The following is a 10,930-nucleotide window of genomic DNA, read 5'->3' as shown; positions in this document are numbered from 1 at the left end:
CAGTATCTTGGTGAATATAGACTAGATTCATTTTATTCTCTTAAGTTTTAAGAAACATGCATACTTGAAAATGCAAAAATTGTTAAGTTTCCTGTGTGAGGGGACATAGAGTATATACAGATAAGATACACAAGTCAACTCTAACATAAAATTGAAGTAAGATTTGAGGATTAATTTGAAAAGATAAAATAACATGAATTCTAAAAAGACTGTGAGAATATATATATATAACTTTTATATCTATCAAGATATATAAAGATAAAGATATATAGATTGACACATAGTATATATAATATATATTTATATGTCTATAACTGTATATATGTGTGTGTGAGAGGAGACCCCCCAACATACTGGAATTTTGTTTTGAAGGGTGGGCACCACGGAACACTCAGAATTTTTTCTCTGGATCAAATGGTCAAAGTTATTATCTGGAAACTTGAGAAGGTTGCATCTGATATATAGAAAAAATATCCTGATTGTGGCAAATAAGTATTGATTCTACCACCATGGCAATGCACCTGCCAACATTATGCTGAGTATTCAGAAGTTTTTGACAAAAAAGGGCTCCATACCATGTCTCACCTTCCCTTTTCACCTGCTGTCACATTGAGCATCTAGTTTGGGCTTCCTGAATGAAAAAAGTTCTCTAAGGCAAATGTTTCAGCAGTGTGAAAGAAGTCAAAAACAAAATTGGCAGAACTATTAAAAGACGTGAAAATTCAGGAATGCAAAAACTATTCTAGCAGTGAAACAAAAGTATCTCGATAGCTGTATTGCATCAAAAGAAGAGTACTTTGAAGGTGACTGAAATTTAAACATATAAGAATATATTGACAATTTTTTGTAAATAAATTTCATTTTTTTGATCCTCTTGTACATGTATTTATATTAATGTCCAGAGCAATACTGAAATATAACACAAAGGAATACAGCCAAAATTCCAATGGAGAAATTAAAATGAACTACTAAAACCCTTTCAAAGTTTTTAAAAGGCAGGAAAAGAAGAGAAAAAGAACAAAAATTAATGAAGACAAGCAGAATCATAAGTGAACAATAATTCAAACCTAAATGCAAACCTGTCAGTAATTACATTCAATGTGGATTGCTTAAACACATCAATTAAAAGAGAATTTTTCAGATTAAATTTTCAAAAAGGAACTAGTATTCTTATCAAAAATATGATTTCTATTTAATACAGATAGGTTAAAGTATGGGAAATTATTTGTCATGCAAACATGCTTAGTCTGTTCAGGCTATTGTAACAAAAACATTATAAATGGAAGGACATATGAAAAACAAACATTTGTTTCTCATGGATCCAGAGGCTGGGAAGTACTATACCCAGATGACACAGATTCTGTGTCTTGTGAGAGTTTGTTCCTCATATATGGCAGCTTCTCCCTGAAACTTCATATGTTGCTTCACAAACATTTGTTCCACTTACCCATGGCTTCAGTTTTATGTTGCTTACCATTTAGAGTAATGTGTTGAACTCTTCATCTGGGGACTTGATTCGTCCCTGTGTCCCAAATCCCCACATTGTCCATGCTGGCCACCCATTAGTGACCTAGTAGGCATTTATTTTATCATTTAAACTGTCACAGTATTGTAATCTTGCGTTCCTATAACACTTTTTAATTTTGTTCTGTCCCCAAAGTGCAAGAAGAGTGAAGCTCTTTGGATATGCCAAAGAAGAGCTGTGAAGTGCTTCCTTTAAGTGGAAAAATGAAAGTTTTGGACTTAAAGTGAAAAAAAATTATATACGGAGGGTGCTAAAACCTAGCTAATAACAAGCCTTGTATCTGTGAAACTGTGGCAATGTCAAAAGAATTTTGGCCGGCTTTGCTGTTGCTACTCAGGCTATGAAAGGTGATATAGGGTTTAGCACTATCTATGGTTCCAGACAATTGCTGAGGGTCTTGGAACATATTCTCTGTAGACAAGTGGCAAATACCTGGTGGAACGGTGAACAAGGAAGTTCTTCCGGCTGTATAACAAATTATACCAGAGGAGAATATAGAATGTCAGCAATGATGAAAGAGCAATAGAAATCGGAAGTATTTGGGCAGATATATATTAGATATTTTTTTCACTTAAAACTTAAAAAAATACATAAATGTAAACAGCAAAAATGGTAATGTCTGTCTGTGAAGGGAGATTTCTTCCCTTGGGGGTCTTTTTTAAAAACACTGATGCCATTCAGGAAGGTGCTAAAACACCAAATCTCTTGAAACTATCACACTGGGGATTAATTGTAGCATAAAGTATTATAGGGGAACACAAATATTCACACCAGAGAATTTTGCTCCTGATTCCACCAAATTGTTGCCCTTCTCACATGTAAAATACAAACACTTTATCCCAATAGTCCCAAATGTCTTCACTTGTTTCTGCATTAACTTTGCATTGAATCCCAAGGTCTCATCTAAATCAGATGAGACAAACTCATGGTAGGATTCCTCCTGAGACAAATGTCTCTCCAGCTGTGAACCTGTAAAATCAAACATGCTATGTGCTTCCAAAATTCAATGGTGGTACAGGAGTAGAAGGCACATTCCTATTCCAAAAATTGGGGAAATGGAAAGAAAGAAGGAGTGGCAGATCCTGAGAAAATTTAAAATGCAACTGGGAAAACAACATGAAATCTTAAGAACTTAGAATAACATTCCCTGACTCAGTGGTTTGCATTCTAGACACACTAGATGGTGGTTAATTCCCTGAGCTCGGGAAGCCAGGCCTTCATGACTTTGGACAGGTTTCCTGTGGAGGCTCTGAGGGAGAATCTGTTCCTTGCTTCTCTCCCAGCTTCCAGTGTTTGCCCACAATCATTGATGCTTCTTGACTGGTAGACATACCTCTCTAGTCTCTGCCATTGTCTTCACATTCCCATCTCTCTATATGTCTGTCTGTGCCTCCACATTTCTCTCCTCTGTGATCATCTGTATACCCAGATCTTCCTCTTTTTTTAAGGACACCAGCCATTGGTTAGGGCCCATTGTAGTAACCCAGTAGGATTCATCTTAATTTCATTACATCTGACATGACCAGATTTCAAAGAAAAAAAACACTTACATTTATAGGGTCTAGGGCTTAGGATTTGAACACTTCTTTTGAGATGAGACAGCTCTACTCATCATAGAGAGAAACTGAATATAGCAAAAACAAGGTTCATTGTAGCCTAGGAAACAATAGACCCAACTTCTGTTTTCAAATTTTCTACTAATTCTTTGTAACCAACAGGAATTCTATACACTTTTTCAGGCTTTGGTGCCATTGTCTGTAAAAAGTAAGAATGTGAACCACATAATTTTGAGAGTTATTTTAATAAACTTCTGAGATTCTTTAAAAGAATATTATTGTCAATTCTCTATCAGACTGTTAGAAATTTTAAAAACATAAACACATTTAAATAATTGTTTCAACATCAGTTATACTTACAAATTTTAGAACAATTTTCAAGTTAATTATGTTTGAATAGAGCTTCAGAACCACTAGCCATTGTAGAGTTTCATCACATTGTAGTCATCTATTCAATTATACCAGCTACTCAAGCAAATATACAGCTGTTACATAATACCAGGACAAGTTATTTTTTTCTTTAAATATTTCACATAAAATAGTCACAGATATATTAATTCTTTAGAGTTATTTTCAAGCAAATTCTTATTTTAATCACCTATCTCAGATGATCTGATAAATCTTATAAAGGACAAAAAATGTTTATCTATTTTGCAAAGAACATAAATCCACTTAATATATTATTGATGCCTGTACAGTACAGTCAACATTTTTAATTGTTGCTGATCCTATTCTCTTTTTGTGTCAGAGAATTGATACAAGGTCTTTAAGAATTTTGTGTTAAATTTTTCCCCCGCTCATTATATGTCTTTTGGCTCTACTGTCTCACTCATGTAATTTTTGAAAATCAATTGAATTGCTTTTATAATTTTTACAATTTTAACAGTGCCTCAATTATAATACTTTTCAAGCACTATTGATGGCTTTTAAAATGTAAAATAAAAAATAGGCATGTAATGTATATAGGCTGTAAATTCTGTCCATATGCTGACTTAACTTTGTGAGAATATTTTTTCCCTTTTTTTGTGGGGAGAAATATTACTTTGACAAAGAACCAATCATTTTGGTCAGGTGGGTTATGTTGCTTTGTGTGCAAGAGAAAATGGACTTAGCTTATATATAATATAGTATCTCAGCCTTTATACTATCTGCATAATTGCTTTTTCTATTTTTTGAGGATATTTAAATGTGAACATGAAAAAAGATGATAAAACAACAAAATACAGGAAAAAAATTTAAAAAGACTAAAAATAATGAGTGGTCGTTGCTGACAGAACTTTTTAATGCATAATAATTACATTGAATTCACAAAAACATGCAGAGATTGGTTTTACTGGCCAGGTCTTTCTGTGTTGCAAGTGACAAACATTCAATTAAAACATCTAAGGCAAGCAAAACAAAACCCTTCACTGATTATGAGACTCAACTACAATAGGTTTCATGAAAAGTTAGATCGAGGGCTCCAGATGAGTGAGAGTTTTCTCCTTTCTCTCTCTCTCTCTCTTTCTCACTCTGTTTTTCTCACTCTCTGTCTCTCTCTCCTCTATCTCTCTCTCTCTCTGCATTCTCTCTTCCACCAGTGTTCTTCTCAATACTTTAAAATTTTTGTTTGCCAACAGTGACCAACAGTGTACAATTCATTGTTTCACTATTTGTGGTGGAATCAGCATATAGCATATTTCTTTCCTGATAAATCTGAAAATATCCTAAATTGATTCTAATTTACTAGACATAGAATTGTGTGGCCTCCTCTTGAAATGGAAGATATTTCATACACCTTGAATCATAAGAGGTAAGCTGGCACATTTAACATCTTCATTTAATACGTAAGAATATTAAGAAAATTAAAGCAACACATGATGCACCTGTGTAGTCAGACCCAAGTTTTCCAATTCTAAAATCTTTCCTTTGTTTTTTTTTGTTTTGTTTTTTTGAAACCTGTGAAGGAAATCAAGAACACTGTATTCGTAAATGTTATAAAAAGAAGCATGGATCTTCATCTTTTCCTGGACAATTTTCCTAGCTACCACTACGGAATAGTTTACATTCAGAGTATGAGTAACCTTTTGGTCAATCAATCATCTTTACTTATTGATTATAAAGACAGTATTAGAGGTACGCAAAAGAAAAAATATCAGTCCATGCATTCAATTCCCTTAGCTGGAATACACTTTAAACATTTTCAGCAAATGTATAAGTTAGTAATCCCAAACGGATTGGTGGAGAAGAGAAAGAATATAACACTTCAGAGGAGAAGGGAGACATAATTGTTTGGGGCAATTGTGAAAACTTTCCCACTGGTGGTAACAAGGTACAAATCTGAAGAATGTTTAAATGAGGCCCAGCATACCTAGCATGAGAATACATTCTAGATGACAGAAAAGGGATAGTGTGATCCACGTCGGAAGAAAGTAATGGCCGCCACAAGTGCACCCGGCAGGGCTGCGACTGGAGGTTCGCGCTCGGACGAGCGGACGCGCCACTGCCGCGAGCACACGGGCGCCAAGCCCTTCCAGTGCGCCCGAGTGCAGCCGCAGCTCCTCGCGCTCCGACCACCTGGCGCTGCACAGGAAGAGGCGCCAGAACTGAGGCCGCCTGGACAGCCGCCGCCGGAAATGCACAGTTTGTATACCTGAGAAAACAGGGGATATGCATCGTGCAAATACCAAAGTGTCGGGTGGTCCTGAGCCTCTGCGCGCTCGCTGCGGCGTCCACGTGGGTCCCAGCGGGCCTCGTCTCAGCAGGCAGCATCTCATGGTGGGGGGCGGTCACATGACAATGCTGAGCACACAGGCACGAGGGGGGGAGTGGGCGTCAAGATTCTACTTGGCGTTGGAGGAGTTGCTTCCACTGTTAGATAATCCCTAGAGGTCCGCAGTATACCTGGCAATTCACAGTAGCCATTGAACAAATGTGTCGTTGTTTCTGTTTTTTAAAATATATGAGTTGCCTACATTTGTTATTCAAAATTTGGTAAATATGCAAATCAGTTTTATAGGTTTATTACAAGTTTTTAAGATTCTTTTGGGAAAAAATGATAATTCTTTTGAAAATAACCATAGATACATTTACAGTCAGAATTTGTGGGAAGATACCTCTCAATGCTACCAAATTCATTTGTTTAGGGGGAAGGAATAATCATTCAAATGAACTTTAAAAAACAAATTTAATGCACTGATTAAAGTACGGTTGTTTATTTTAAATATGAAAGACATTTTATATGAATTGTAAACAGAAGAGTTTAAAGATAGTTACAATATCCAAAAGTTAAACCTCTTACATTAAGCTAAATGCAGTATCATTTTTTAAAAGGCAAAGTTGAATTTATGATGCAGTTTTCATGTATGGAAATGTTGAATTTATGATGCATTTTTCATATATCGAGATGTTTGCTCGTGCAGTATTGTTGGTTAAATGACAATTTATGTGGATTTTGCATGTAATGTACATGAGACACAGTAATTTTACCTAAATTACAATGCAGTTTAGTTAATCTATTGTTAATACTGACTCAGTGTCTGCCTTTAAATATAAATGGTATGTTGAAAACTTAAGGAAGCAAGTGCTACATATATGCAATATAAAATAGTAATGTGATGCCGATGCTGTTCACCAAAGGACAGAATAAAGAAGCAAAAGCCAAAAGGGGTCTTAATTGAAATGAAAATGTAATTTTGTTTTAAAAATATTGTTTATCTTTATTTATTTTGTGGTAATATAGTAAGGTTTTTGTTTAGAAAAAAATTTTCATAACTTGATAAATTATAGTTTTGTTTGTTAGAAAAGTTGCTCTTACAATGTGCAAATAGATGACAAACGGTGTAAATAATTTTGTAAGAGACTTCAAAAATGTTTATACGTGGAGACACAACATGAAAAGCATAAATCAGTTGCTGTTTTGCTTCTTTTCCCTCTTATTTTGGTATTGTGGTCATTTCCTATGCAAATAATGGAGCAAACAGCTGTATAGTTGTAGAATGTTTTGAGAGGATGAGATGTTTATATATTAACAACAATTTTTTTTGGAAAGTAAAAAGTGCCTAAAAGAAAAAAAAAAAGTAATGGCCAAAAAGAAAAGAAAAGAAATTGGGCAGCCAGATTTTTCTAGGGTCATTTTATGGAACATTGTACAAGTGATTTCAACCACCTTGTTAACATATATCATCTGGAAAATATATACATATTTTTAATTGCCCTCATAATGCTAATGAAAATTTATGACATCTTGTTATGATAATTTCACTGAATTAATCATTTTATGTCAATGGATTTATTTAGCCTTCACAATAACTCTTATTGTGGACACCATTATATAGACCTTTGCAACTAAAAGGGTGACACCTAGCAGTGACTTTTAACAAGTAGCATCTGGATATTAAAATCATCTGGTTAAAAATGCAGATGATTGAGTTCCATACTTCACAGAGTTTAAGAGCTTAGCATGTGAAGAAGAAGATTAGGTGATAATTTTTTTAATTAATTTTTGAGGAACTCTGATTATAAACACTATTAATTTTGTCATTTTAGAGAAATTTAACCAAACAACTATAGTTCTTTGTTCAAGATCAGTTAGTTAAAACGTGAAAGAACAAGTTTTTACCAAGGAAATTTTGCCAAGCTCCTAGCCACTATTCTGACACCCTTAGTTTCTATGTTTCCATGAATCTACAAACTGGATAAGTAGGGGATTAAGTTGGAAAGAGAAGCATAGCAGGGTGGAGGTAAGATTGCATTGCAGGCTATGGGGATGAGTGCTGGAAAACTGATGCTTTTTTTTTTTTTGAGTTGGATTCTCCCTCTGTCACCCAGACTGGATGCAGTGGCACACTCCTGGCCACTGCAGCCTCGACCTGCTGGGCTCTGGTGATCCTTCCACCTCAGCCTTCCCAGTAGCTGGAACAACAGGCATGTGCTACCACGCCTTTCTTATTTTAGCCTCTGTACTGCAATTCAATTAATGAGGGTGTCTTCCATGTAGGATGACTGGCATGTGAATATTTGGTCCCTTTTCTTTTCCCTGCAAATTATTAAGGTGCTTAAATATTTGGAATTCTTGTTTTGGAGATGCACGAAGAGATAGTTGTCTAACAACAGATTAGTATACTTATAACAGCTCATTTAGTCTATAGAATGCCAGAGGACATATTTTAACTGGATTTTATATATGTCCTCTTCATTTTAGATAATAATGAATCACCCTTATTGATTGAATCCTGGTTTCTTGTTTCTTACAATAACACAGACATAGATATTACCACCAAGTTATAATGAGTCTTTCTTTTTATCTTTTCACAAATATTATCCTTGAATATTAGTACTAAGAATGGAACATTTCTGGAAATTCTGAAAAAATGTCTTTCAGACTCTTTTCTTCTTGGTAGAGAAGCAGCATTTGTTTGCTTGACATCTTGAGCAATGGCTATCAACGCAAATGTGAACTACTTGAAGGGCTCCTAAAAATAGCTATGCCTCATTTCCAACTTCAGAGATTAACTTATAAATAAATAAATACTAGGGACTGATTTTTTAAATGTTCTCCAAATGGCATCTACATGCAGTCAGGACTGAGGATTACATCCAACACCTGACTCTAGGAGCTTCAAATTGAGATATTGCAAAAATGGTGGTAGTGAAAGGTGAAGAAATGAAAGACAGAACACGCAGAGGGAGTGAGGCACATTCCCTGTGTTTAATAATTGTTTCTTCTCACATATAAGTATAGTAGTTATACCCATTTTATATAGTTATTATTATATATGATAATCTACAAAGCAGTTGGATGCTGGTAAGAATTGATTAAATGCTAATGATCATTATTATTTTTATCTCTTAGGGATCTCTGTACAATGGACACACTCTTGAATAGATACTAATGAAATCAATCTAATTCTTCAACAGAAAGTGGGGTGAAGAAAGAAGAGCAGTATGAAATTGATGTAGGACCCTGCGCTGGGGCTTGCGGAGGGTGTCAGAGGTCAGAGCGAGCAACTGGCAGGCGCAGGAGGAAGACGGTGGTGGAGTCGCACATGGTCACCCAGGAGGAGATCAAGAATGAGCCAGGGCAGCCGATCCACTCAATAAGGCGTGCCCACTGCTGCTGTGCGTCCTCACCACCAACAACCGCCACCGCGCATGCACGAGTTCTCCCGCAGGAACATGCCGTCCAGCGACCTGCAGATCTGCCCCTGGATGGATGCAACCTTGAAAGAACTGACTAGTTTAGAGAAATAAATCTACCCAGAAGCTAGAAAGAAGGGCACACACTTCAATTTTGCCATCGTTTTCACCGATGTCAAAAGACCTGGCTACTGTGTTAAGGAGATCCGCAGCACCATGTCTGGCAGAAGGGGGACTGATGTCTCCATGACCCTGCAGTCGCAGAAGTTTCAGATAGGAGATTATTTGGACATAGTAATCACCCACCTAAACCGGGCACCAACCCCCTCGAGGGGCATGAGACCATATTAGATTCTATTTACTAGTTCTTAAATTTATTTTTCGTTCAGTTATGTAAAATAAACTTATATACCCTCCTCCCCCCATTATTGCCATTAAGCCTTTAAATTCTGAGCAAATTATAATGCATCTAACTTAGGTGCTGGCCTTGGATGTGATGTGCTGTGATCATTAGTAGAAAGTCTGTACATTCAAGCCCTTCTGTAAAATATGAAGAAAAATGCTCTTAGCATTTTGTGCGCAGTCACATTGTTAAATACATGTTTCATCAGAAAGAAAGAAAGAAAGAAAGAAAGAAAGAAAGAAAGAAAGAAAGAAAGAAAGAAAGAAAGAAAGAGAAAGAAAGAAAGAAAGAAAAGAAAGAAAGGAACAGAAAAGAAATTGATGCAGAGAGGCTGAAATGCAAAACAGCAGAGTCACCAGACCAGGAGGACTGTCAACAGACCCACTGCAACAGCAAGTGCAACACGGAACACTAGCCTCCTTCTCCTGAGTGTGTGACCAATGAACTTGTATTGTCAGCTCTTGTGCTCCAGTGTATTCTCATGACTGAAGAGACATATATTCTTAGAGTTATACCTGTATATTTCATATGATTCTGTTTTACAGAATGTCTATTTCAGTCTGATACTTTTAGTTTGTATCTGGCATACAGGAACACAACTGGTTATTTAAAGTTTTTGGAGGCCGAGGTGAGTGGACTGCCTGAGCCCGCGGGTTTGAGACCCACCTGGGCAACTTGGCGAGACTTCATCTCTACAATAAATCAAAAAATGAGCCAGGTGTGGCAGCGTGCACCTGTAGTTCTAGCTACATGGAAGACTGAGGTGGAAGGATTGCCGGAGCCCAGCAGGTCGATGTTGCAGTGGCCGGGAGTGGCCACTTCACTCCAGTCTGGGTGACAGTGAAACTCCAACTCAAAAAAAAAAAAAAAGCTTTTATATGCATTATCTTTTCGTGTGTGTCTATTTTGCAATATATTTATTGAATTTTTATGCAAACATTCATATATTATCTATGAGTATGGATAGTTTCCCCCATGTGTATGTTGTTTTTGTTTGTTTGTTATATTTTACTGACTGGAAGATTCAATTCAATGCTGAAGAGTAGTGCCCACAGAAATTCATATCATGTTCTTGAATTTTAAGGAATTTGTACACTTTATTTTAGCAATACTTTTTATAGACACCTTTAACACATCAAGTAATTTGTTTTCTATTCTTTGCTTAGTACTTGAATCAAGAATCAGTACTGAATTAGAACAGATGCTTTTTCTGTGTTGAGAATTTGTGTCATTCTTCATTAATTTCTCGTGTCATAGATGTATTAATTCTATTCAGTACTTCCAAGATGTCACTTCTGTGTCTTTTGGCTTATAAAGTTTCTGATGAGA

General features: G+C 36.0%; 1 pseudogene; it reads left to right on the top strand.

Moving 5' to 3' along the window:
• Positions 1-5,495: 5,495 nt before the first annotated feature.
• LOC103271562 lies at positions 5,496-9,549 on the top strand (annotated as a pseudogene).
• The last annotated feature ends 1,381 nt before the right edge of the window (positions 9,550-10,930 follow it).

This window comes from Carlito syrichta, unplaced genomic scaffold (genome assembly GCF_000164805.1).
Source record: "Carlito syrichta isolate Samal-C Ts95f unplaced genomic scaffold, Tarsius_syrichta-2.0.1 Scaffold29437, whole genome shotgun sequence".
Lineage (NCBI taxonomy): Eukaryota > Metazoa > Chordata > Mammalia > Primates > Tarsiidae > Carlito > Carlito syrichta.
The sequence above is the reverse complement of the archived record's forward strand: the minus strand, read 5'-3'. Positions and strand labels throughout refer to the sequence as shown.